Source organism: Coregonus clupeaformis, chromosome 10, assembly GCF_020615455.1.
Source record: "Coregonus clupeaformis isolate EN_2021a chromosome 10, ASM2061545v1, whole genome shotgun sequence".
Classification (NCBI taxonomy): Eukaryota; Metazoa; Chordata; class Actinopteri; order Salmoniformes; family Salmonidae; genus Coregonus; species Coregonus clupeaformis.
In genome coordinates, this window is record NC_059201.1 from 64,270,546 (window position 1) to 64,296,803 (window position 26,258).

Below are 26,258 nucleotides of genomic sequence, written 5' to 3' on the forward strand. Positions count from 1 at the left end.
TGGTTGAAGTGCTCTTCGCTTTTTAGACCGTCAATCGATCAAGGATGTAGCAGCCCATATCTTGCATAATGAATTACATGCTTGTTATTAGAAATATGTATGTATGGGTGGACATGGTGAAAGTACCTTGATTGAGAAGCTTTCGTTGGTTCCATTGGTGTGTGTGCGCGGACTTGCATGCGACTAAGCATATGTGTGAGCGAGCGTGTGTGGCATCCTCTCCAGGGCAGTAAAAGTCCTTTGCAGCTGTCTGCTGGGCTGATGACTTTGAGAGACTTTACAACTGTCTCTAACCTCCGTCTGCTGGGCTGATGACTTCCAGAGACTTTACAGCTGTCTCTAACCTCCGTCTGCTGGACTGATGACTTCCAGAGACTTTACAGCTGTCTCTAACCTCCGTCTGTGGGCTGATGACTTCCAGAGACTTCCTCTTCTCTCAGTTACAGTGACACGTATGTCCACACTGCTCTAGATCTGTGTGGCATGATCTGCTAAACCTCACACTCCCTTTAGTAATGAACCAAAGGCTGATGAACACTTTCTTCCCTATGAGACGCTGACAAATTGGTCCTGTGTAGCTCAGTTGGTAGAGCCTGGTGCTTTTAAGGCCAAGGGTTGGGGATTAATTCCCGCTGGGGCCCATATGAGAAATGTATGCATGCATGACTATAAGTCGCTTTGGAACTAAATGGCATATATTATTATATTATTATTTGACAAAAGACTAATCAGTGTGAGATATTGATCTGACAGATCTGACATGCCGACCCATGGACCAGGGGGTGTTGAAAAACAGTTGTGGTCCTTCCTGCAGGTAGGCCCAGTGTGTGTCCACAGGTAGTCAGGTCCTTGAGCCTCCTGCCTGGGTACTAATGTGGACCAGATGGGGCCGTGTGAGGGCTTGATGGAGGGTCTGGGAGCCCCACAGGATAGACTTAGCGGAGACAACATGACAACATGCCTCCTACAAATTACACCCACTAACCCCCCACGCTAAAGACATACCCCATCCATCTCTGAGGCATGTTAGGCTTCTTACATCAAATCAAATCAAATTTTATTTGTCACATGCGTAGAATACAACAGGTGTAGACCTTACCGTGAAATGCTTACTTACAAGCCCTTAACCAACAATGCAGTTCAAGAAATAGAGTTGACTGTTTACGTGTGTTTACAACCAGGGTCGTTTCAGTCTGCTTTCTTCCTCTTCTTACCCAATGAGCAGACAGGAAGGCACAGATCTGAAGGGAGATTTGTGCTTTGAATTGTAGCTTTGTCTCATCATTTTTCTGTTAGTTTTATTTTGTGGGATCACATTTAATGAGCAGCTGGCTGTAGTTATCTGTTCTGAAAGATCAGGGACTGCTGTATACACTGACTGTCTGTGTGTGTATCACACATAGTCTAACACCACTACTAGTTTTAGTCTGTCTGTAAGGGGAGGGACTGAGTGAGTCATTGGTAGTGCAGCTGTTCTGGGGTATAGTCAGATAAACCACCCTGTTCTGGGGTAGTGTCAGCTAAACCACCCTGTTCTGGGGTATAGTCAGCTAAACCACCCTGTTCTGGGGTAGTGTCAGCTAAACCACCCTGTTCTGAGGTAGTGTCAGCTAAACCACCCTGTTCTGGGGTATAGTCAGCTAAACCACCCTGTTCTGGGGTAGTGTCAGATAAACCACCCTGTTCTGGGGTAGTGTCAGCTAAACCACCCTGTTCTGGGGTAGTGTCAGATAAACCACCCTGTTCTGGGGTAGTGTCAGCTAAACCACCCTGTTCTGGGGTAGTGTCAGCTAAACCACCCTGTTCTGAGGTAGTGTCAGCTAAACCACCCTGTTCTGGGGTAGTGTCAGATAAACCACCCTGTTCTGGGGTATAGTCAGCTAAACCACCCTGTTCTGGGGTAGTGTCAGCTAAACCACCCTGTTCTGGGGTATAGTCAGCTAAACCACCCTGTTCTGGGGTAGTGTCAGATAAACCACCCTGTTCTGGGGTAGTGTCAGATAAACCACCCTGTTCTGGGGTATAGTCAGCTAAACCACCCTGTTCTGGGGTAGTGTCAGCTAAACCACCCTGTTCTGAGGTAGTGTCAGCTAAACCACCCTGTTCTGGGGTAGTGTCAGCTAAACCACCCTGTTCTGAGGTAGTGTCAGCTAAACCACCCTGTTCTGAGGTAGTGTCCGCTAAACCACCCTGTTCTGGGGTAGTGTCAGCTAAACCACCCTGTTCTGGGGTAGTGTCAGCTAAACCACCCTGTTCTGGGGTAGTGTCAGCTAAACCACCCTGTTCTGGGGTAGTGTCAGCTAAACCACCCTGTTCTGGGGTAGTGTCAGCTAAACCACCCTGTTCTGGGGTAGTGTCAGCTAAACCACCCTGTTCTGGGGTAGTGTCAGCTAAACCACCCTGTTCTGAGGTAGTGTCAGCTAAACCAACTTGTTCTGGGGTAGTGTCAGCTAAACCACCCTGTTCTGAGGTAGTGTCAGCTAAACCAACTTGTTCTGGGGTAGTGTCAGCTAAACCAACTTGTTCTGGGGTAGTGTCAGCTAAACCAACCTGTTCTGGGGTAGTGTCAGCTAAACCAACCTGTTCTGGGGTAGTGTCAGGTCATGCAGTGTTTCTCTGTGAGAAAGTGATGTTGCTGTTTTTCCATTGGCCTGCATGGCCTCTGAGGCAGTGAGTCATCTGGAATACTGTGGATGGTGTACAGTAGCCTGTGTTTTAGAGAGCACTTCAAAGCCAATGGGTTACACCCTGTGGTTTCTGTAAAACGTGCACACGTGGGAGCACACACGGGCACGCACACACACACACACACACCACATGCACCATTTCAAACCCACAGACGTGTGCGCATATATATATACACACACACACACACACACTGGCAGGCACACGCCCTAACACATATTATACAAGTTTATGAAAATCCATAAAACCAGTTGAACGCTCTCTCACCCCTCTCTTCCCCCTTTCTCGTCCCCCTTTCTCTCCCCCTTTCTCTTTCCCCTTTCTCTCCCCCTTTCTCTCCCCCTTTCTCTTCCCCCTTTCTCTTCCCCCCTTCTCTCCCCCTTTCTCTACCCCCTTTCTCTCCCCTTTCTCTCCCCCTTTCTCTCCCCCTTTCTCTTCCCCCTTTCTCTCCCCCTTTCTCTTCCCCCTTTCTCTTCCTCCTTTCTCTTCCTCCTTTCTCTTCCCCTTTCTCTTCCCCCTTTCTCTCCCCCTTTCTCTTCCCCCTTTCTCTTCCCCCTTTCTCTTCCCCCTTTCTCTCCCCCTTTCTCTTCCCCCCTTTCTCTCCCCCTCTCTTCCCCCTTTCTCTCCCCCTCTCTTCCCCCTTTCTCTCCCCCTTTCTCTCCCCTCTCTTCACCCTTTCACTCCCCCTTTCTCTCCCCCTCTCTTTCCCCTTTCTCTACCCCTCTCTGCATCACCCCTCTCCCTCCTCCCTCTCATAAACATGACCCCTCTCTACACTTCCGCTCCCCTTCCAAATCACTCTGCCTCTGTTCTAAATGGGCCTCTCAGAGACATATTTCACATATGAGGAGTTTCCTGTGTGCTGCCTATCAGAAGGAAAATGCCGGAATAACGTGGGAATGAAGAATGGTCGGGAGAGAGGGAGAGACACGGTCTATGGACTCCTCATCCAGCAGCTGACTCCCTAGTGTGTGTGTGTGTGTGTGTGTGTGTGTGTGTGTGTGTGTGTGTGTGTGTGTGTGTGTGTGTGTGTGTGTGTGTGTGTGTGTGTGTGTGTGTGTGTGTTGGAAAGAGAGAGAAAGAGAGCGAGAGAGAGAGAGAGAGAGAGAGAGAGTCAGGACTTTCCCATAATTCCATAAAGTGGCAGTCTATGGGCCTCTGCCAGTCCTACAGTTGAATAAGGGATGCATCCCTAATGGCACACTATTCCCTATGTTGTGCACCCCATAGACTCTGGTCTAAAGTAGTGCACTATATAGGGAATAGGGTACCATTTGGGACAGAGAAAGGACTGAAATCGGCAACAGTCAGTCTTGTCAGATTTGTGTTAACAGCTTCACCCCATGTGCTTGGCCAATGAGTGTGTTTGCTGTGTGTTCTTGGCTAGGGACAGGACAGATACTGTATATTCTCAGGGTACTTATGGGAAGACAGACAAGTGTTTTTTATTAGTTTAGTTGACTGTTAGGGATGCAGCAGAGCAGATACTGTACCTCTTAGGGACTTCCAATGGTCAAGAGCTCTGGAAACCATCACACTCAAGTAGAGCCAAAATATAATATCTTGTTCTCTACCTACCTATCACTCTCTACCTACATATCACTCTCTACCTACCTATCACTCTCTACCTACATATCACTCTCTATCTACATATCACTCTCTACCTACATATCAGAAGATAATGCCAAGAGTGTGCAAAGCTGTCATCAAGGCAAAGGGTGGCTACTTTGAAGAATCTCAAATATAAAATATATTTTGATTTTTTTAACACTTTTTTAGTTACTACATGATTCCATATGTGCTATTTTATAGTTTTGTTGTCTTCACTATTATTCTACAATGTAGAACATAGTAAAAATAAAGGAAAACCCTTGAATGAGTAGGTGTGTCCAAACCTTTGACTGGTACTGTACATATCACTCTCTACCTACCTATCACTCTCTACCTACCTATCACTCTCTACCTACATATCACTCTCTACCTACCTATCACTCTCTACTTACACCACCGTTCAAAAGTTTGGGGTCACTTAGAAATGTCCTTGTTTTCCATGAAAACATACATGAAATGAGTTTGAACAGGAAATATAGCAAAATGAATAGGAAATGTAGTCATTGACAAGGTTAGAAATAATGATTTTTAATATAAATAATAATTGTGTCCTTCAAACTTTGCTTTCGTCAAAGAATCCTCCATTTGCAGCAATTACAGCCTTGCAGTCCTTTGGCATTCTAGTTGTCAATTTGTTGAGGTAATCTGAAGAGATTTCACCCCATGCTTCCTGAAGCTGCTCCCACAACAGCTCAATAGGGTTGAGATCCGGTGACTGTGCATCCCGGAGTCGCCTCTTCACTGTTGACGTTGAGACTGGTGTTTTGCGGGTACTATTTAATGAAGCTGCCAGTTGAGGACCTGTGAGGTGTCTGTTTCTCAAACTAGACACTCTAATGTATTTGTCCTCTTGCTCAGTTGTGCACCGGGGCCTCCCACTCATCTTTCTATTCTGGTTAGAGCCAGTTTGCGCTGTTCTGTGAAGGGAGTAGTACACAGCGTTGTACGAGATCTTCAGTTTCTTGGCAATTTCTCACATGGAATAGCCTTCATTTCTCAGAACAAGAATAGACTGACGAGTTTCAGAAGAAAGTTATTTGTTTCTGGCCATTTTTAGCCTGTAATCGAACCCACAATTGCTGATGCTCCAGATACTCAACTAGTCTCAAGAAGGCCAGATTTAATGCTTCTTTAATCAGCACAACCGTTTTCAGCTGTGCTAACATAATTGCAAAGGGGTTTTCTAATGATCAATTAGCCTTTTAAAATGATAAACTTGGATTAGCAAGCACAGCGTGCCATTGGAACACAGGACTGATGGTTGTTGATAATGGGCCTCTTTACGCCTATGTAGATATTCCATTAAAAACCAGACGTTTCCAGCTACAATAGCCATTTACAACATTAACAATGTCTACACTGTATTTCTGATCAATTTTATGTTATTTTGATGTTTTCTTTCGAAAACAAGGACATTTCTAAGTGACCCCAAACTTTTGAACGGTAGTGTACCTACCTACCTACCTATCTAGGGCTGGGGTACAGGGCTAGGGTACAGGGCTGGGGCTGGGGTACAGGGCTAGGGTACAGGGCTGGGGCTGGGGTACAGGGCTAGGGTACAGGGCTGGGGCTGGGGTACAGGGCTAGGGTACAGGGCTGGGGCTGGGGTACAGGGCTAGCGTACAGGGCTGGGGCTGGGGCTGGGGTACAGGGCTAGGGTACAGGGCTAGGTTATAGGGCTAGGGTACAGGGCTGGGGTACAAGGCTAGGGTACAGGGCTAGGGTACAGTGCTGGGGCTGGGGCTGGGGCTGGTGTACAGGGCTAGGTTACAGGGCTAGGGTACAGGACTGGGTCTGGGGTACATGGCTGGGGTTGGGGTAGAGGGCTGGGGTGCAGAGCTGGGGTGCAGGGCTAGGGTACAGGGCTAGGTTACAGGGCTGGGGCTGGGGCTAGGGTACAGGACTAGGGTATAGGGCTGGGGTACAGGGCTGGGGCTGGGGTACAGGGCTAGGGTACAGGGCTGGAGTTCAGGGTTAGAGTACAGGGCTGGAGTACAGGGCTAGGGGACACGGCACTGTTTGCACAAGTGACTTTGTTGAGCTTTACAATCAATTTTAGATACTTTAGGATGATTTGGACATGATGCGTGAAAAATGCTAATATTTGGGTGAACTATCCCTTTAAGAGGCCTGACCAATGACCATGGCCTTGACCATGACTCTAATGAGTTGGCATACAGGGAGATGTGTCAGTGTCTTTAAATGGCCAGACCTGTGTCTTTTAGTTGATCTGTCCTCTGATTTAACATCAATGCCTGTTATACTGGTAGTGGAGATTCACTGCAACAACATGTTATGAGGTATCCCTTTCTCTGTTTCTTAGGCTAGAGTTTGGGGAGAAGGTGTCTCGTTTCTGAGACTACACTCTCAGTGGCAAAATAGCAGTATTCGAATTTCTTACATGGTAATAATGGCACTCTATACTACGCTCATTCAAGCGCCAGTTTGTTTTCCTGCCCTCCAGCCCTCCAGCCCTCTAGCCCTCCTGCCCTCTAGCCCTCTAGCCCTCTAGCCCTCTAGCCCTCCAGCCCTCCAGCACTCCAGCCCTCCAGCCCTCCAGCCCTCCAGCCCTCCTGCCCTCTAGCCCTCCTGCCCTCTAGCCCTCTAGCCCTCTAGCCCTCTAGCCCTCCAGCCCTCCAGCACTCCAGCCCTCCAGCACTCCAGCACTCCAGCCCTCCAGCCCTCCAGCCCTCCAGCCCTCCAACCCTCCAGCCCTCCAACCCTCCAGCCCTCCAGCACTCCAGCCCTCTAGCCCTCCAGCCCTCCAGCACTCCAGCCCTCCAGCACTCCAGCCCTCCAGCCCTCCAGCACTCCAGCCCTCCAGCCCTCCAGCCCTCCAGCCCTCCAGCCCTGCACAGCTAGATTAGATTCTAAAGGGAATCCCTAAAGTAGCCTTGCTGTCCAGCTGAGCTTCAGTTCCTCTGCTGGTGCCATGTTGGTCAGTGGGGCTCCAGTGGTGCAATGTGGTCCAGACAGACCTATGTGCAGCCAGAAAGGTGCCAGAGGAGCAGCTGGTGTCAGTGGTTATGGAGGGATGGAGGATAGATAGGCTCATCCCTACAGGTGAAGAGGGATTGTTTGACAAAAGGAATAAACAGGATATTAGTCTTGGAGAGGAACTGTAAAGTGAATGGCTTAGACAGCACTCTTTACATCAAACATCTTCCCTACCACTCCTAACAATGTTCAAAACAATGTAAACAGTATAGAATGGAAGGAAGTTTCGGTACTGTATGTATGAATCATCAGTAGATTTGGTCAAAGGAAAAGTCACACGCTCATCAAGGCTTTTTGTGTTGTCTCTGCTTCACAAAGTAGAGTTTAATCTAAATTATAATACATATCTGGATGAAGCAGAAAACGATCTAGTTTCATTGAGATTATATGATCCGCTCCTTTAATCCAGATCATAGTGTTGACTTCAATTTGACTGTCCCAGTCACCCCTGCACCCTCCAATCCTGCCAATGGGATTACCTTTTAATTTGAGATTAGCCTGGGGCTCAGCAATGGGATTTGAGCCCCATAATGCACCCCTGGACACCATAGAAATTCCTTTATTTCTCTTTCAGAGATGCTTCTTCTGAGACGCCTATGAACCATTTAGCATGTGCTACAACACCTTCAGGCTAAGACCACTTGCCAAGTCGCTAACTAGCCGCTAACTAGCTAACACACTGAGCTAACATTTAATGATGCGTTTGTCTAGAGCTAAATGAGAGCAGATGCCACAGTGCTGGTGGGTAAATAAAGTGTGAAGACCTAAAATGCAGTGTGGTGGCTGCAGCCGGTCTCTGCCTGTCTGTTGACAGTGTGGGAGCAGATTGGCGCTATGCGGCAGCTGCTTCCCCAGTGGGTGCTGAGGGAGATTAGCTTTATTTTATTTGTAGACTTTTACAAAGCTTTTGATACAGTTGAACATTATTTTCTTTTTGAGACTCTTCGATATTTTGATTAGACACGGAATTAAACAAGGATGCCCAATTTCTCCTTTCTTATTTTTATTGGTCACACAAGTTATGGCACTTCATATCAATAAGGATAGTTTTAGGGCTATTCAGATACAAGATAAAGAGATCAAATGTTCACAACTGGCTGACGACGCCACCATTTAAAAAAAATATCATAAAGCTATTGAATGTATTAATGCCTTCTCACATGTATCTGGTTTATCTCTGAACATTAGGAAATGTGAATTATTTGCGTTGAAAAGATGTGACTTAAATTCAGTATGTAATATCCCTGTAAAAGATGTGATCACATATCTTGGTATTAAAGTTGGCAAAGATCAGAAAGAAAGGGTCAACTTAAATTTCTCTCCTATTGTAGAGAAAATTGGAAAGAGATTTAACTCCTGGTTATTAAGAGATCTTTCTTTATCTGGATGTGTACTTTTGTCAAAATCTGAAGGTCTGTCCATATTACTTTATACCTCCCTTGCATTGGATGTTCCTCTGTCAGTAACTAAAATGGTTGATACTAAATTATTTAACTTCATATGGAGGAATAAACCTCATTATTTAAGAAAAGCGGTAATATGTAGCAACCAAAGTGAGGGAGGGTTGAATGCTCTGGATTTTAAATCCTCTAATATAATCTTTAAAATCAAATGGATACACAACTATTTAAGAAATAAGGATTGCATTTGGAATATAATCCCTAATTTAATATTCCAACAGATTGGTGGTCTAGAATTCTTACTCAAATGCAACCTTGATGTGGGTAAGGTCCCTGTTAAGCTTGCTAACTTTCATAAACATGTACTTCTAACTTGGAAACTTATGTACAAACATAATTTTCCCCCACATATATATACAATCTGGAATAATAAAGACATAAAATACAAAAACAAGTATTTGTTTTTCCAGAACTGGTTTGACAACAGCATTATCTGGGTTAAACAATTATTGAATAAGGATGGACAACTATATGATTATCCAGAATTCATGACAACATACAATGTTACATTCACTCCTGGGGAGTTTCAAATAGTGGTTAGAGTGGTCTCTAAAGGTGCTATTCTTCTTTTAGGAGAAAATAACAGGACTCCAAGTGCAGCTGTTAAGGATTTTGTCGCCTCAATACAGCTAGAAGGAATTGACATTTTAAACTCTAAATGTAATAACATGTACCTAAGAAAACTATGTCAAGATGTTACTATTCCCTCTGCTAGAATATACTGGAATGTCTGAAGATTTTGGAGTGAGTTAGAAGATTTCATTTTAAAATAACCTATTAATGTTAATTTTGAACTCTGATTTAACTTTCATTGTTAATTTGTTTATTTTGCATGGAAGATTCTTTATCCATAAAATGAAGTGGGCTGATAACAAACCCCTCTTCACATTGTTTAAGATAGAATTGAAATATTTTTTTTTTGAAATTATTAAGTGTAAAAACAAAAAAGCAATATATACCATAAAACCTTTTGACAAATTGAAAATGTATCTTGATGTGTAATAACCCTGTCTGTTAGGTTTATGTACTCTTGTTTGTATATTTCTGTTTTTTGTCATTGTTTTGTTCATAATAATAATAACAATTATAATAGTAATAATTTTAAAAAAGGGAGATTAGCTGCTAGCGACTACGCTAACTAACTAGGCACTTGTCTTACAGTTAGCTTAGCGTTATCCCTTTAGCTGCTGCAGCAGGCTTTAATCAAGGCTGGCATGGGTCTGCTCAGAGGCAGTGTTGACAGGCCTCTGTCTACACCTCACTGGGGTTTCATTAACCCTTTCACCCCTTTACCCCTTTAACTCACTGAGTTAGTCCGTAGGGAGAGGTGGGGATCATTCCTTTCTGCTGGGCTAGGACTACTGGCTTAGGCAGCACGAATATTAGGAGGTTTTCTGTAGAGTTGTCGTCTAGAGCATCGTTAAAGTCGTGTGTTTTCACCCCATCACTATTTTTTTGGCATGAAAATAATGATGTGAAGTTCTGAGACAGTGACATGTTTATTAGAGAGTGAGGCTGAGGTTGGTCCTGGTCGACTGTCCTGGTCCACTGTCCTGGTCCACTGTCCTGGTCCACTGTCCTGGTCCACTGTCCTGGTCCACTGTCCTGGTCCACTGTCCTTGTCTGACCTGGTCTGTCCTGGCTGACCTGGTCTGTCCTGGTCCACTATCCTGGTCTGTCCTGGCTGTTCTGGCTGTCCTGGCTGTCCTGGTCTGTCCTGGTCCACTATCCTGGTCTGTCCTGGCTGTTCTGGCTGTCCTGGTCTGTCCTGGTCCACTATCCTGGTCTGTCCTGGTCTATCCTGGCTGTCCTGGTCTGTCCTGGCTGTCCTGTCTGTCCTGGCTGTCCTGGTCTGTCCTGGTCCACTATCCTGGTCTGTCCTGGTCTGTCCTGGTCTATCCTGGCTGTCCTGGTCTGTCCTGGCTGTCCTGTCTGTCCTGGCTGTCCTGGTCTGTCCTGGTCCACTATCCTGGTCTGTCCTGTCTGTCCTGGTCTGTCCTGGTCTTGAACAACCACTTATTATGTCAGCATGGGAGGGAAATGCTATGGTTTCTACTTCAAACTCCTTAAGAAATTGATAGGTGCTACGGTTTCTACTTCAAACTCCTTAAGAAATGGATAGCATAGCAACTAGCTGCTGTTCAACTGTAAGCCGACCAACACTGGGTCACAATGTCACAGACAGTATCTCTACTGCAGAGGTTTCACTGCATATCATTATGAGGTTAGTGTGATGGGAATGGGAGGAGGACTTCAGCAAGCTGTATTAGTAGCATTAGCAGTGTGCTACTGCTGATTCCACAGTCCTCTCTTTTTCTCTCTGTCTGTGTGATTCCACAGTCCTCTCTTTCTCTCTCTGTCTGTGTGATTCCACAGTTCTCTCTTTCTCTCTGTCTGTGTGATTCCACAGTCCTCTCTTTCTCTCTCTGTCTGTGTGATTCCACAGTTCTCTCTTTCTCTCTGTCTGTGTGATTCCACAGTCCTCTCTTTCTCTCTCTGTCTGTGTGATTCCACAGTCCTCTCTTTCTGTCTCTGTCTGTGTGATTCCACAGTCCTCTCTTTCTGTCTCTGTCTGTGTGATTCCACAGTCCTCTCTTTCTGTCTCTGTCTGTGTGATTCCACAGTCCTCTCTTTCTGTCTCTGTCTGTGTGATTCCACAGTCCTCTCTTTCTGTCTCTGTCTGTGTGATTCTGCAGTGTTGCTCTTTGTTTCTCTGCCTACAAATTAGCCCACAATTATTCAGCGTGGGGCATTGGGTGAGCCCTGCACCCCTCCTCAATACACACATAATACACACACACACTTCTGTACACACACACACACACACACACACACACACACACACACACACACACACACACACACACACACACATTAGTGCACACGCACTCACCTGACTGTGAGTGAGTGTGCGTGTGTTCTTTCACTCACAGTCAGGTGCACTTTTATGGACACACACACGCACACATTTTGGGGCTGAGGAGAAGTACTGTAGACTAAGCATGGGGATGCATCTGAAGAGATGAAATAAGCCCCATGGCCTTTAGAAATGCACTCTCCCCTTTTTCCTCTCACCCTCAATCTTTCATTGACATATCACACACACACACACACACACACACACACACACACACACACCATTTCAGCCATGTAGAGACTCCTCCCAACCCAACCCCCTCCTTTCCTCCTCTCTGATGCAGCATCCTACTCCGGCTTGCTAGCGGCTCAGGGTGTGTGTGTGTGTGTGTGTGTGAGGGGGAGTGCGAGCCCACGCTTCAGAGGCAGTGTGATGGTGCGTGTGTGAGGGAGTGTGTGTTCTCTCCTACCGGTGGATAGAATCAGTCTCTCTCAGAGTCGTGTTTCTCGCCTACCTATTATTTTCTGACTTGCTCTCTTTCTCACATTTTCTCTTTCCTTCTCTCCCTCTTTCTTTCTCTCTCTCTGCAGGACTCCAAGCATCCTCCCTTACCCAGATCATTGCAGACAAAATCGCAGAAAGATAGCTGCCCCACCTCGCCAGGTAAGGTGTGTGTGTGTCTGTGTCTGTGTCTGTGTGTGTGTCTGTAGATGTAGATGTTGAGATTTAGAGAGTTTGTTAGTCACATGCACAATGTTGCAGATGTAAATGCAGGGTACAGTGATAATGTTAAGCTCCGAGCTCCAACAGTGCAGGTCAAAGTGTCTCTGTCTGTGTATACTGCCCGTGGCAGTATAAGACGCTGACTAGAGTGACTAGACACAAATGCAGGGTGTCACTTGATTGTCTGTGGAGACAGGCTAGCAGCCTGCCAAAAACTGCCGGTTCATTGCTATGCTGCTAGCATCTCTCTCCTTCTCTCCCTCTCCCTCTCCCTCTCCCTCTCCCTCTCCCTCTCCCTCTCCCTCTCCCTCTCCCTCTCCCTCTCCCTCTCTCTCTCCCTCTCCCTCTCCCTCTCCCCCTCCCCCTCTCTTTCTCTCTCTCTCTCTCTCTCCCTCCCCCTCCACCTCTCCCTCTCTCTCTCTCTCTCCCTCCCTCTCCCCCTCCACCTCTCCCTCTCTTTCTCTCTCTCTCTCGCTCGCTCCCTTCTTCCTCCTCTCATTCTCTCCTATTGCTGAACATGTCAGTTAAGAGGTTAACAAGCAGAATCCCTAATAAGCAGAATCAATGCTTTCTGGACTAGACATACAGTATCTACCTTTTGTTAGCTTCCATGAACAGGATCCATGAATTACAGTCAGCATTGATTGTTTATGACATAACTGATATGTAGTGGATGTGAGTGTGAGAGCGGACTCTGCAGCTGTTTGTTGGGCACCTCTGGGTTTGGCGTTCTGCTTTTTCTCTCAGAGAGATGTAGTGACGCTCAGTGTCTAGACGGCATTGATTATTCAAGCGCTAGGACAGCCCGGCGACTCTCCTTGCGCTGTGTGTGTGTGTCTGTGTGTGTTTGAGAAGATAGGAGGCTCACACGAGTTGATTACATTTCCCCTCAATTACTGAGTCTTTAGACAAAACACTGAATTGTGAGTGGAAGAGATGTGTAGGTATGATTAGCCGTCTTAGAGTGGGAGGATGCTTCATGCTTGTCGGTGGCTCTGTGGGATTTACACAGAGCACACAACACATTTGTCATATCGTCCCCCATCTTTGGCTGTCTATGATAGCTTGTGACGTAACCCACTGTTTCCCACTGTCACATACAGCATCAAACAGTATTGGAGTTTTTGACGCACAGGGGGGATGATGTAATGCTGCATGGGCCCCTGCCTGTGTGTGTGTGTGTGTGTGTGTGTGTGTGTGTGTGTGTGTGTGTGTGTGTGTGTGTGTGTGTGTTGAGCGAATAACCAAAACCATTTTATGTTTTTGGTGTGAGCTCAATGCGAGCATTGCGCAGTTTCTCTACAGATAAATCTGATCAAGCCTGAACTGTGCGATGTAGTAGGGAGTTGTAGTTTCCAACAAGCCAACATTCTACATAGTTTAACACCGAAAACATGGTAATGAACTACATAATCCATTGCACGCCTACTTGTCCGGTCTGTGGGCTTGTTGGACATTGCAGCCGACAGTGCAGGCAACCACCAACTGACTGATCTACAAATCACCTTGCATCATAAATAACTACTCATTATTATTATTAGCAGATCAATCAGTCAGTCATAATTTACCCATGATACATTACGGTTTTGATCCTCTCGAACACGGCCTGTGTTTTATGCTATGTAAACGAGACAGAAGAATGCGCGATCAAGAGGGAGAGAGCAGTTGCTTCTACCTGAATATACATGATCAGAGTGATTGAGAGTTGGTATTCAGCAGTCATAAAAGTCCTGAGTCCCGAGTGGCGCAGTGGTCTAGCTGTGCCACTAGAGATCCTGGTTCGAATCCAGGCTCTGTCGTAGCCGGCCGTGACCGGGAGACCCATGGGGCGGCGCACAATTGGCCCAGCGTCGTCCATGGTAGGGGAGGGAATGGCCGGCAGGGATGTAGCTCAGTTGGTAGAGCATGGCGTTTGCAACACCAGAGTTGTGGGTTTGTTTCCCACGGGGGGCCAGTATGAAAAAATAAAAATAATAATGTATGCACTCACTAACTGTAAGTCGCTCTGGATAAGAGCGTCTGTAAAATGTAAAAACAAATGTCAAATAAAAGTATGCCTTATTTGCTTTGAAGAACTACTAAAATAGTGATTTTGTCAGACAGCATAGGCAGCAGCTCTATAGAGATGAGATGATGACTTGGAATGAAATAATAAAGTCATTAAATAAAACAAATGTAATATACACAACAACTGACCTATTATTAAAGTAAAGTCAGGTGAATAAATGATGGTTAATAAGTGATAAGCAGTAATGGGCAGACACTACCATCATGGGACTTTTATTCATACCCACATAATGCATGGTGCATTTAATGTTACAAAAAATAATCGAAACCAAAGTCGAACCGACCTCAAAAAGCACCAATCGCTCAGCACTAGTCTGTGTGTGTCTGTGAGTGTGTCTGTGAGTGTGTCCCTTTGTGACTGCATCCCTCCGATACACACGCCCACAGAGACACACTCCCCCCTTCCCCACACTCTGCACACACCCTCCCCAGCAGTACATGCAAAGCCACCAGGGTAGGACATCTGTCACATCCACAGTCCCCTCTCATCTCTCTCTCTCTCTCTCGCTGGCATGCTCTGAGGCAACCTCTCTTTCCTGGGAACAAACAGACACTGACACGCGAACGCAGTAGAGGGTCGGGCGCAGAGGGGGACGTGTGTGTCCCCCCGCACCCATTTTGGGACACAAACAAAGCCCTGTGTCCCTTTCTCTTCCCTATCTCCCTCCCTCCCTCCCTCCCTCTCTCACCAAGGCTCTGCTAACAGGGTAGTGCCCCTCTGTGTCCCTCTCCCTATACCAGCATGGTGTTCTCACCCAGGCGGGGGGCATGGTGCCAACCCCATGCCCTTGGAGGAAGGTCACAGCTTGGCAGCAGGGTGGGCCCTGTGGTGGTGGTTGTTCATTACTAACTGTTGCCATGGCAGTGAGTGATCGTGCTGTAGGAGCTGGCATAGAGGACGATTGTAACGTTCATGTAACAGTGCTTCTGTGTTTCAAAACATGGACTTATCCCAACAGGCAACATGAAGCATGTCACATAAATGGACTGTATGGATACCTTACTTTATTGTCCATTCATGGAAATATATTTAGTGAGGCCAGTGGTCCATTGAAATACAATAAATATGTTTTCTGTGCTGTGACTTCTACCAACATAGTATGTGAGCTACAGTGGAGGCTGCTGAGGGGAGAACGGCTCATAATAATGGCTGAAATGGAGTCAATGGAATGGTATCAAACACCTGGTTTTCATGTGTTTGATACCATTCCATTCACTCCATTCCATCCATTCAACTCCATTCCAGCCATTATTATGAGCCATTCTCCCCTCAGCAGCCTCCACTGGTGAGCTAATGATACAGCGTGTCATACGGTCAAAGGGTACGGTATGACATCATGCCATGTGGAATACACGGTGCTATACATTATTTCTGTACTGAATCTTTTGTTGCAGACCGTATATCTCACTGTAATGTTGCTGTTGAAGTAGGAGATATTGAGGCTGTTAATGGACAGTCTGTACATCTCACACCTGGCCTCTCTCTGAAGAAGAGCTTCCTCCAGGCCTTGTATACTGTAGGTACCTGCTAGTCTTTTACATACCATAGCATGAAGGCTAGGCTGGACGTGTGTGTGTGTGTGTGTCCGTGTTTGGGTGGTGGGTCGCTTGCGTGCTTATACCTGTGAGCTGTGAGCTGCCTGTCAGAACCATTACGTTTCAATCCATCACCACTCTTCAGATCTGTCCCACCATGCACTCTGCTGACGATAGAGGGAAGAGGTGGAGGAGAGGATAGAAGGCTGTTGATTGATAAGACAGGGTGTGGGCTAAGGAGAAGAGACAAGGGTGTGTGGTGAGTGTGTGGGGTGTGTGGTGAGTGTTTGTAGGTTGTTGAGGAGAGAATAAGCTGGTGATGAGGCTGAGTAGGATGGGATGGGCACATCTGGATAGGTTGCTGCAGTGTGTGTGTGTGTGCGTGCGTGCGTATGTGCGTGTGCTCTCGCGTCTCGTGCGTTCGTTCGCACGGTTTGCGCCTGCACGCTTGCGTTCCTACGTTCTGTGCACGCTAGTGTGTGTTATTATCTCTGCTTCATGCTGCGTTATGATTAATGAAATACTGAGTCAGCCCCAGTAGATCTCTAATGTAGAGGTTCAGCCACCTCCTAGACTGTCTCACTGATTACACAGCTCCCTGCTGTCTGCTGGGAGACTATAGGGGAAGAGTCACTGGAACATCACTGCTTCTGGCACACAATTATAAACAAGTACATGGATTGATAATAAAACTGGTTCAGTGGTTGAGAAAAAACACAAACCTAATTTCTCCCATGTGGCCAATGCTTTATTATGCTAGGTTGTCCTTCAACAATGTTGTCACGAGACTGCCCTTCCTTCTGGCTCGGGCAGGCTTCGGCGTTCGTCATCACCGGAGTACTAGCTGCTCTATGTTTTATGTTTCTATGTTCATCTAATTGTTGTCTGTTGTTGCACACCTGTTCCTTATTATGTTATTTGGTCTTCCCTATTTAACCTGTTCACGTCCACTGTGTGGTGTGCGTGTTTGTTGCTTGTACGAGTGTCATTAGTGAGCGGGTTTGCTCCTCCCTTGTTTGGAGGTTTTGTTTGTATTTTTTTTACTATTCAGTAAAGTGGATCTTCATTTCATTCTGTGTCCTGCGCTTGACTCTGGCCTACCGCATTCCACAGACATTCGTGACAGAAACACGCACCATATGTAGTCAGCAGGAGCAGCCGGAGTAACCGAGACAATGGAGGAACGAGTCCAACGTCAGGAGTTAATGATTCAGACTCTCGGGGTCACCATGGAACGAGTGTTCCAGACAATGGAACGATGGGAGAGAGGTGGTATCCCGTCACCATCTTCAACCACTCAACCACCTACAACACTGGTCACCACTTTGCCACCTGGGTCCAGTGGGATTCGGCTCTCGCTCCCGAGGGCATATGCGGAACACCTGCCGGGTGCCAGGGATTTCTCCTCCAGGTCGAGTTCTACCTGGCCACCATTCACCCGGTGCCCTCGGGATACGAGAGCGTGTCCGCCCTCATCTCCTGTCTATCGGGGAAGGTGCTTGAATCAAGTACTGTCCGCTACGTGGATTTCACCCGCCGCTTCTGGGCGGTATTCGATCATCCACCAGAGGGGAGAGCGGCGGGTGAACGTCTGTTCCACCTACAACAGGAGATGTGGAGCACGCAGGAGTTTGCGCTGGAATTTAGAACATTAGCAGCCAGCGCGGGATGGAATGAGAGGGCCCTGATCGACCATTATCGTTGCAGCTTAAGGGAGGACGTCCATCGGGAGCTGGCCTGCAGGGACACCGATCTCACCCTGGACCAACTGGTGGACATGTCCATCAGGTTGGATAACCTGTTGGCAGCCCGCGGATGTTCTGATCGGGGGCCGTCCATTCCATCCCCCAGCACCTCCGAGCCTACCCCCATGGAGCTAGGAGGTGCTGCGGCTAGGGAGACGGGGAGAGGGACCGTCCCCTGCACCAACTGTGGCTGCAGAGGACACGCTGCTGGTCGGTGCTGGGGAGGGTCCTCAGGAGGTCGAGGCAGCAGGCAGGGCACTGGTCGATCGTCTCAGGTGAGTAGGCACCCGACTCACCCAGAGCCTTCTGTTGCTAATTTGTGTATTGATATTGTTTTCCCAGAATTTTCCCCCCATTTCCAGCATAAGGCGCTAGTAGATTCAGGCGCGGCTGGGAATTTTATTGATCGCCAGTATGCTCGTAGTTTAGGGATTCCTACTGTGTCTGTTGATAAACCTTTCCCTGTGCACGCATTAGATAGTCGCCCGTTAGGGTCAGGCATAATCAGAGAGGTCACCACCCCACTTCTGATGAGGACGCAGGGGGGTCATGAGGAGAGGATTAGCCTCTATCTGATTGATTCTCCTGCGTATCCTGTGGTGTTGGGACTTCCCGGGTTAACCATTCATGACCCCAAGATTTCATGGCAACAGAGGGCTCTTAAGGGATGGTCCGGTCAGTGTTCAGGGAGGTGTGTAGGAGATTCCTTGGGGGTAACTACGGTGGAAAGTCCAAACCAGGTTTCCACTATGCACATTCCTGCCGAGTATGCCGATTTGGCTATCGCCCTCAGTAAAAGAGGGCGACTAAATTACCACCCCATCGTCCGGGGGATTGCGCGATAAATCTCCAGGTAGGAGCTGCACTTCCCCGGAGTCACGTGTATCCTTTGTCTCAGGAGGAGAGGGCGGCTATGGAGACATATGTCGCCGAATCTCTGAGACAGGGATACATTCGGCCATCCACTTCACCCGTCTCCTCAAGTTTCTTTTTTGGAAGAAGAAGGATGGTGGTTTACGCCCGTGCATTGATTACCGTGGCTTAAATCAGATTACCATCAAGTACAGCTATCCATTACCCCTGATAGCTAGTATGACGGAATCATTGCACAGGGCACACTTCTTCACAAAATTGGATCTCAGGAGCGCGTACAACCTAGTGCGTATCCGGGAGGGAGATGAGTGGAAGATGGCATTTAGTACCACCTCTGGACATTATAAGTATCTGGTCATGCCATACGGGTTAATGAATGCTCCATCAGTCTTCCAATCATTTGTGGATGAGATTTTCAGGGACCTGCACAGACAAGGGGTAGTAGTGTATATTGATGACATACGAGCATGTGTCCCTGGTGCGTAGTGCTTAGAAGACTGTTGGAGCATGACCTGTATGCTAAGGCAGAGAAATGCCTGTTCTTTCAGGAGTCCATCTCCTTCCTAGGGTACCACATGTCCGCGTCTGGGGTGAGGATGGAGAGTGACCGCATTTCGGCCATGCGTAATTGGGCGACTCCAACCACGGTGAAGGAGGTGCAGCGACTCTTGGGGTTTGCCAACTACTACCGGAGGTTTATCCGGGGCTTTGGTCAGGTAGCGGCTCCCAATACCTCGTTGCTGAAGGGGGGACCGGTGCGTCTGCGGTGGTCAGCTGAGGCGGACAGGGCTTTTTGTCGTCTGAAGGCCCTGTTCACCTCGGCTCCAGTGCTGGCTCATCCAGATCCCTCCTTGGCCTTCACGGTTGAGGTGGACGCATCCGAGGCTGGGATAGGCGCTGTACTTTCTCAGCGCTCGGGCACGCCACCCAAGTTCCGCCCCTGTGCTTTCTTTTCGAAGAAGCTCAGCCCGGCGGAGCGCAACTATGATGTGGGGGACCGGGAGTTGTTGGCGGTGGTCAAAGCCCTGAAAGCGTGGAGACATTGGCTTGAGGGGGCTAAACACCCTTTTCTCATTTTGACTGACCACTGCAATCTGGAGTACATCCGAGCGGCGAAGAGGTTAAACCCTCGCCAGGCAAGGTGGTCTATGTTTCTAACCCATTTTGTTTTCACCCTTTCTTACAGGCCAGGCTCCCAGAATGCAAAGGCAGATGCGCTGTCCCGACTGTATGACACGGAGGAGAGTTCCGTGGAGCCCACTCCCATACTTCCGGCATCGTGTCTGGTGGCACCGGTGTGGGAGGTTGACGCGGACATCGAGCGGGCGTCACGTACTGAACCCTCTCCTCCCCAGTGTCCAGAGGGTCGGAAGTACGTACCACTGGAGGTCCGCGATCGTTTGCTCTATTGGGCTCACACGTCACCCTGGTCACCCTGGCATCGGTCAGAGAGTGAACGGTCTTAGTGGGAGGTACTGGTGGCCCACCTTAGCCAAGGACGTGAGGGTTTATGTCTCCTCCTGCCCAGTTTAATGCTCCTAGACACCTGCCTAGAGGGAAATTACAACCCCTACCCGTTCAACAACGACCGTGGTCCCACCTATCGGTGGATTTTATGACTGATCTTCCTCCCTCAAGAGGGAACACAACCATCCTGGTCGTTGTGGATCGGTTTTCTAAGTCCTGTCGCCTCCTTCCTCTGCCCGGACTCCCTACGGCCCTACAAACTGCCGAGGCCCTATTTACACACGTCTTCCAGCGCTACGGGGTGCCTGAGGATATAGTGTCTGATCGGGGTCCCCAGTTTACATCGAGGGTCTGGAGTGCGTTCATGGAACGGTTGGGGATCTCGGTTAGCCTTACCTCAGGTTTTCACCCCGAGAGTAACAGGCAGGTGGAGAGAATCAACCAGGAGGTGGGTAGGTTTCTGAGGTCGTATTGCCAGGACCGGTAAGGGGAGTGGTCGGTTTTCCTACCCTGGGCAGAGATGGCTATAAACTCCAACCGCCACTCCTCAACTGACCTCACTCCTTTCCAGTGTGTGCTAGGTTATCAGCCGGTCCTGGCACCGTGGCATCAGAGCTAGATCGAGGTACCTGCGGTGGACGAGTGGGTTCGGCGCTCGCAGGAGACCTGGGACGCTGCACATGAACGCCTGCAGCGGGCCTTCAGGCGACAGAAGGCGAGCGCCGACCGCTAACGCAGTGAAGCTCCGGTGTATGCACCGGGGGACCGGGTCTGGCTCTCGACCCGAAACCTGCCCCTTCGCCTGCCCTCTTCCGGAGGAGCAGTGCTGGGTTCCTAGGAGGGATATCCTCGATCCCTCCTTGTTGAGAGAATTCCATCAAGATCATCCCACTCGCCCCGCGCCGTGTCCTTCTGGCTGTCCCCAAGGCCGGGGGTGGGGGGGGTGGGGGTACTGTCACGGATTCTGCCGAGACTGCCCTTCCTTCTGGCTCGGGCAGGCTTCGGCGTTCGTCGTCACCGGAGTACTAGCTGCTGCCGCTCTATGTTTTATGCTTCTATGTTCATCTAATTGTTGTCTGTTGTTGCACACCTGTTCCCTATTATGTTATTTGGTCTTCCCTATTTAACCTGTTCACGTCCACTGTGTGGTGTGCGTGTTTGTTGCTTGTACGAGTGTCATTAGTGAGCGAGTTTGCTCCTCCCTTGTGTGGAGGTTTTGTTTGTATTTTCTTTACTATTCAGTAAATCTTCCTGTCTGGGTTGGCGCCCCCCCTTGGTTTGTGCTGTGGTGGAGACCTCTGTGGGCTATACTCGGCCTTGTCTCAGGATTGTAAGTTGGTGGTTGGGGATATCCCTCTAGTGGTGCGGGGGCTGTGCTTTGGCGGAGTGGGTGGGGTTATATCCTTCCTGTTTGGCCCTGTCCGGGGGTTTCTTCGGATGGGGCCACAGTGTCTCCGGACCGCTCCTGTCTCAGCCTCCAGTATTTATGCTGCAGTAGTTTATGTGTCGGGGGGCTGGGGTTAGTTGGTTATACCTGGAGTACTTCTCCTGTCTTATCCAGTGTCCTGTGTGAATTTAAGTATGCTCTCTCTAATTCTCTCGTTCTCTCTTTCTCTCTGAGAACCTGAGCCCTAGGACCATACGTCAGGACTACCGGGCATGATGACACCTTGCTGTCCCCAGTCCGCCTGGCCTTGCTGCTATTCCAGTTTCAACTGTTCTGCCTGCGGCTACGAAACCCCTACCTGTCCCAGACCTGCTGTTTTCAACTCTTTAATGATCGGCTATGAAAAGCCAACTGAGAGACCTGAGCCCTAGGACCATACGTCGGGACTACCGGCCGTGGTGACTCCTTGCTGTCCCCAGTCCGCCTGGCCTTGCTGCTATTCCAGTTTCAACTGTTCTGCCTGCGGTTATGGAACCCCTACCTGTCCCAGACCTGCTGTTTTCAACTCTTAATGATCGGCTATGAAAAGCCAACTGAGATTTATTCCTGATTATTATTTGACCATGCTTGTCACTTATGAACATTTTTGAACATCTTGGCATGGTTCTGTTATAATCTCCACCCGGCACAGCCAGAAGAGGACTGGCCACCCCTCATAGCCTGGTTCCTCTCTAGGTTTCTTCCTAGGCTTTCGCCTTTCTAGGGAGTTTTTCCTAGCCACCGTGCTTCTACACCTGCATTACTAGCTGTTTGGGGTTTTAGGCTGGGTTTCTGTACAGCACTTCGAGATATTAGCTGATGTAAGAAGGGCTATATAAAATAAAATTGATTGAAATTGATAAAGTGGATCATCATTTCATTCTGTGTCCTGCGCTTGACTCTGGCCTACCGCATTCCACAGACATTCGTGACAAATGTGGTATGTATGAATGTAGCTACTGTAGGGATCTACTGGTGTAGGTCTCCTGTAGATGTGCAGCTGTAACAACATTATGTCCACCTATTGACTTCACCATGTTAAATGTGTTAGCTGCAGTGTTGACCATATTGGCCAATGGCCATGGTTATAGAACATCAGTCAGCTCATGTCCAATGGAGCTTCTTTGTAGCTTACAGTGCTCTATTTTTATAGTCCCTAGTAGAGACAGATAGACAGCTCCATAGTAGAGACTGACAGACAGACAGACAGCTCCATAGTAGAGACAGACAGACAGCGCCATAGTAGAGACAGACAGACAGACAGACAGCGCCATAGTAGAGACAGACAGACAGCGCCATAGTAGAGACAGACAGACAGACAGACAGCTCCATAGTAGAGACAGACAGACAGACAGACAGCGCCATAGTAGAGACAGACAGACAGTGCCATAGTAGAGACAGACAGACAGACAGACAGCTCCATAGTAGAGACAGATAGACAGACAGCTCCATAGTAGAGACAGACAGACAGACAGCTCCATAGTAGAGACAGGCAGACTGACAGACAGACAGACGGACAGCTCCATAGTAGAGAGAGACAGACAGACAGACAGACAGACAGACAGACAGACAGACGGACAGACAGACAGCTCCATAGTATGTAGACAGACAGACAGACAGCTCCATAGTAGAGACAGGCAGACTGACAGACAGACAGACGGACAGCTCCATAGTATGTTGACAGACAGACAGCTCCATAGTATGTAGACAGACAGACAGACAGACAGCTCCATAGTATGTAGACAGACAGACAGACAGACAGCTCCATAGTATGTAGACAGACAGAAGGACAGTTCCAACAGAGTTAAAAGGCAACAGTGGATCAATGCAGTTCATTTCTTATGGACCGATAGACACATCATTATCACCCCTCTCTGCAGTGGTATTTCAGCCACATCAGCTCTCCTCTCCCCAATCTCCAATCCCCAGTTGGTTTAGCTCTGACTGGTGGTTTGATGAATTAAACATGCACCAGGGTATGTGTGTGTTTGCGTGTGTGTGTTTGCGTGTGTGTGCGTGCATGCGTCTGTATGCACGCATCTTCGTGCATGTGTGTGTGTGTGGGTGTGTGTGTGTGTGTGTGTGTGTATGTGTGTGTGTGTGTGTGTGTGTGTGTGTGTGTGTGTGTGTGTGTGTGTGTGTGTGTGTGTGTGTGTGTGTGTGTGTGTGTGTGTACCTGCGGGAGGCTCTAGTGTGTCCATGGGGACAAGGGGGCTGGCTGACTGAATTATAGATGAGGCATGTGGGGGAAGCTGAGGTTAAGTTAAGGAGAGAATGCACAGTCTCTCTGAGTAGATCTCCTAAAAGAGTTACTGTACCTCCAGGTCTGGGGCAACACAAATTTAGTCTGGACTGGACACTTCAGCCAGATCTCATTGAATCATTCTTCTGCAAAGGCTGTAAATCCTAAACTAGTATGTTTTTTGCTGTAAAACCTCAGTTGGTAGAGCATGGTGCTTGCAACACCAGCGTTGTGGGTTCGATTCCCACGAGGGACCAGTACGAAAATGTATGCACTCACTACTGTAAGTCGCTCTGGATAAGAGCATCTGCTAAAATGACAAAATGTAAACCCCTAAAGGAATATGTTTATTGCTGTGTTTTCTCATTCATATAAATGATCAAGCATATCGGTTAGTGCAAAGCACTACTCAATGAGAACAGATGGAGTGGATGATGATATTGATGATAATGGTGAGGCTAGACTAGTTGATACCAGTCTAGAGCAGAATATGTCCAGCGAGGACGTCCTTACAACCATCTGTCTGCTTGTTTGCTCCTAGAAAGAGAGAGAGGGAGAGATCTAACACTTAGCAACAGGCCAAGACGAGGCTCACTGACAACCACTGTTGTACCTGACTGACTCTCTCTGTGTTAAAACAATGGCTGCTGTTGCTGTGAGCCTGGAACCTTCCACACCATCCCTGATCCAGGCTGGCTGTGGTGCATTCTGGGAAGGGGACTGCTCCTGTGATCTCTGCTTGTCATGGCTGCTCTGAGCAGATGTCCCCAAATCTCTCTCTCCCCCTTTCCATTCCCCTCCCCTCACACTCCCTCTCTCCCTCAAGCTCTCCCTTCCTCCCGTCACACTCCTCCCTCAACCCCATCTCTCTCTCTCTCTCCTTCCTTCCTTCTGTCCTCTCTCCTCCCTCAACCCCATCTCTCTATCTCCTTCCCCAACTCTCTCCTTCCCCAACTCTCCTCCCTCTTCCCCCTCTGTCTCTCCTCTCTCTCCTCTCTCTTCTCTCACCCCCCTCTCTCTATCTCCTACCCAACGCTCTCCTTCCTCATCCCCCCTCTCTCTCTCTCTCTCGCTCTCTCCTTCCCCAACTCTCTTTCTCATTCCCTCTATCTCTGTTTCTCCCTCTCTCCTCCCCTCTCTCTCCGCTCTCCTTCCCCATCTTTCTTTATCCCCCCTCTCTGTCCCCCTCTCTCTCCCCTTCTCTCTCTGCTCTCTCCTTCCCAAACTCTCTCTCCCTCCTTCCCTCCCCCTCTCTCTCAGCTCTAATAAATCACACTCCTTACCCAGTAGAGAGGAATCCATGGAGAAGGAATCTCCGCTCCAGTGCCAGACACACACACACACACAAATACAGTTGAAGTCGGAAGTTTACATACACCTTAGCCAAACACATTTAAACTCCGTTTTTCACAATTCCTGACATTTAATCCTAGTAAAAATTCCCTGTCTTAGGTCAGTTAGGATCACCACTTTATTTTAAGAATGTGAAATGTCAAAATAATAGTAGAGAGAATGATTTATTTCAGCTTTTATTTATTCCATCACATTCCCAGTGGGTCAGAAGTTTACATACACTCAATTAGTATTTGGTAGCATTGCCTTTAAATTGTTTAACTTGGGTCAAATGTTTTGGGTAGCCTTCCACAAGCTTCCCACAATAAGTTGGGTGAATTTTGGCCCATTCCTCCTGACAGAGCTGGTGTAACTGAGTCAGGTTTGTAGGCCTCCTTGCTTGCACACGCTTTTTCAGTTCTGCCCACACATTTTCTATAGGATTGAGGTCAGGGCTTTGTGATGGCCACTCCAATACCTTGACTTTGTTGTCCTTAAGCAATTTTGCCACAACTTTGGAAGTATGCTTGGGGTCATTGTCCATTTGGAAGACCCATTTGCGACCAACCTTTAACTTCCTGACTGATGTCTTGAGATGTTGCTTCAATATATCCACATAATTTTGCTTCCTCATGATGCCATCTATTTTGTGCACCAGTCCCTACTGCAGCAAAGCACCCCCACAGCATGATGCTGCCACCCCGGCGCTTCACGGTTGGGATGGTGTTCTTCGGCTTGCAAGCTTCCCCCCTTTTTCCTCCAAACGTAACGATGGTCATTATGGCCAAACAGTTCTATTTTTGTTTCATCAGACCAGAGGACATTTCTCCAAAAAGTACGATCTTTGTACCCATGTGCAGTTGCAAACCGTAGTCTGTCTTTTTTATGGCGGTTATGGAGCAGTGGCTTCTTCCTTGCTGAGCGGCCTTTCAGGTTATGTCGATATTGGACTCGTTTTACTGTGGATATAGATACTTTTTTACCTGTTTCCTCCAGCAACTTCACAAGGTCCTTTGCTGTTGTTCTGGGATTGATTTGCACTTTTCGCACCAAAGTACGTTCATCTCTAGGAGACAGAACGCGTATGATGGCTGCCTGGTCCCATGGTGTTTATACTTGCGTACTATTGTTTGTACAGATGAACGTGGTACCTTCAGGCATTTGGAAATTGCTCCCAAGGATGAACCAGACTTGTGGAGGTCTACAAAAAAAAATTCTGAGGTCTTGGCTGATTTCT

At 48.0% G+C, this 26,258-nt stretch overlaps 1 protein-coding gene across 10 annotated transcripts in view; it reads left to right on the plus strand.

Moving 5' to 3' along the window:
* The window catches only part of LOC121575663 (microtubule-associated protein 2), an 87,397-nt gene that overhangs the window by 15,596 nt on the left and 45,543 nt on the right, over nucleotides 1-26,258 (plus strand). For 6 of the 10 annotated variants that reach the window (XM_045223181.1, XM_045223185.1, XM_045223188.1 and 3 more), the window contains exon 1: nucleotides 11,981-12,273. The gene's annotated coding sequence lies outside the window, so the exon portion shown is untranslated. Of the gene's footprint in view, nucleotides 1-11,979; nucleotides 12,279-26,258 lie in introns of those variants that run through there. The other 4 variants (XM_045223186.1, XM_045223190.1, XM_045223183.1 and 1 more) reach the window with 3 other exon arrangements.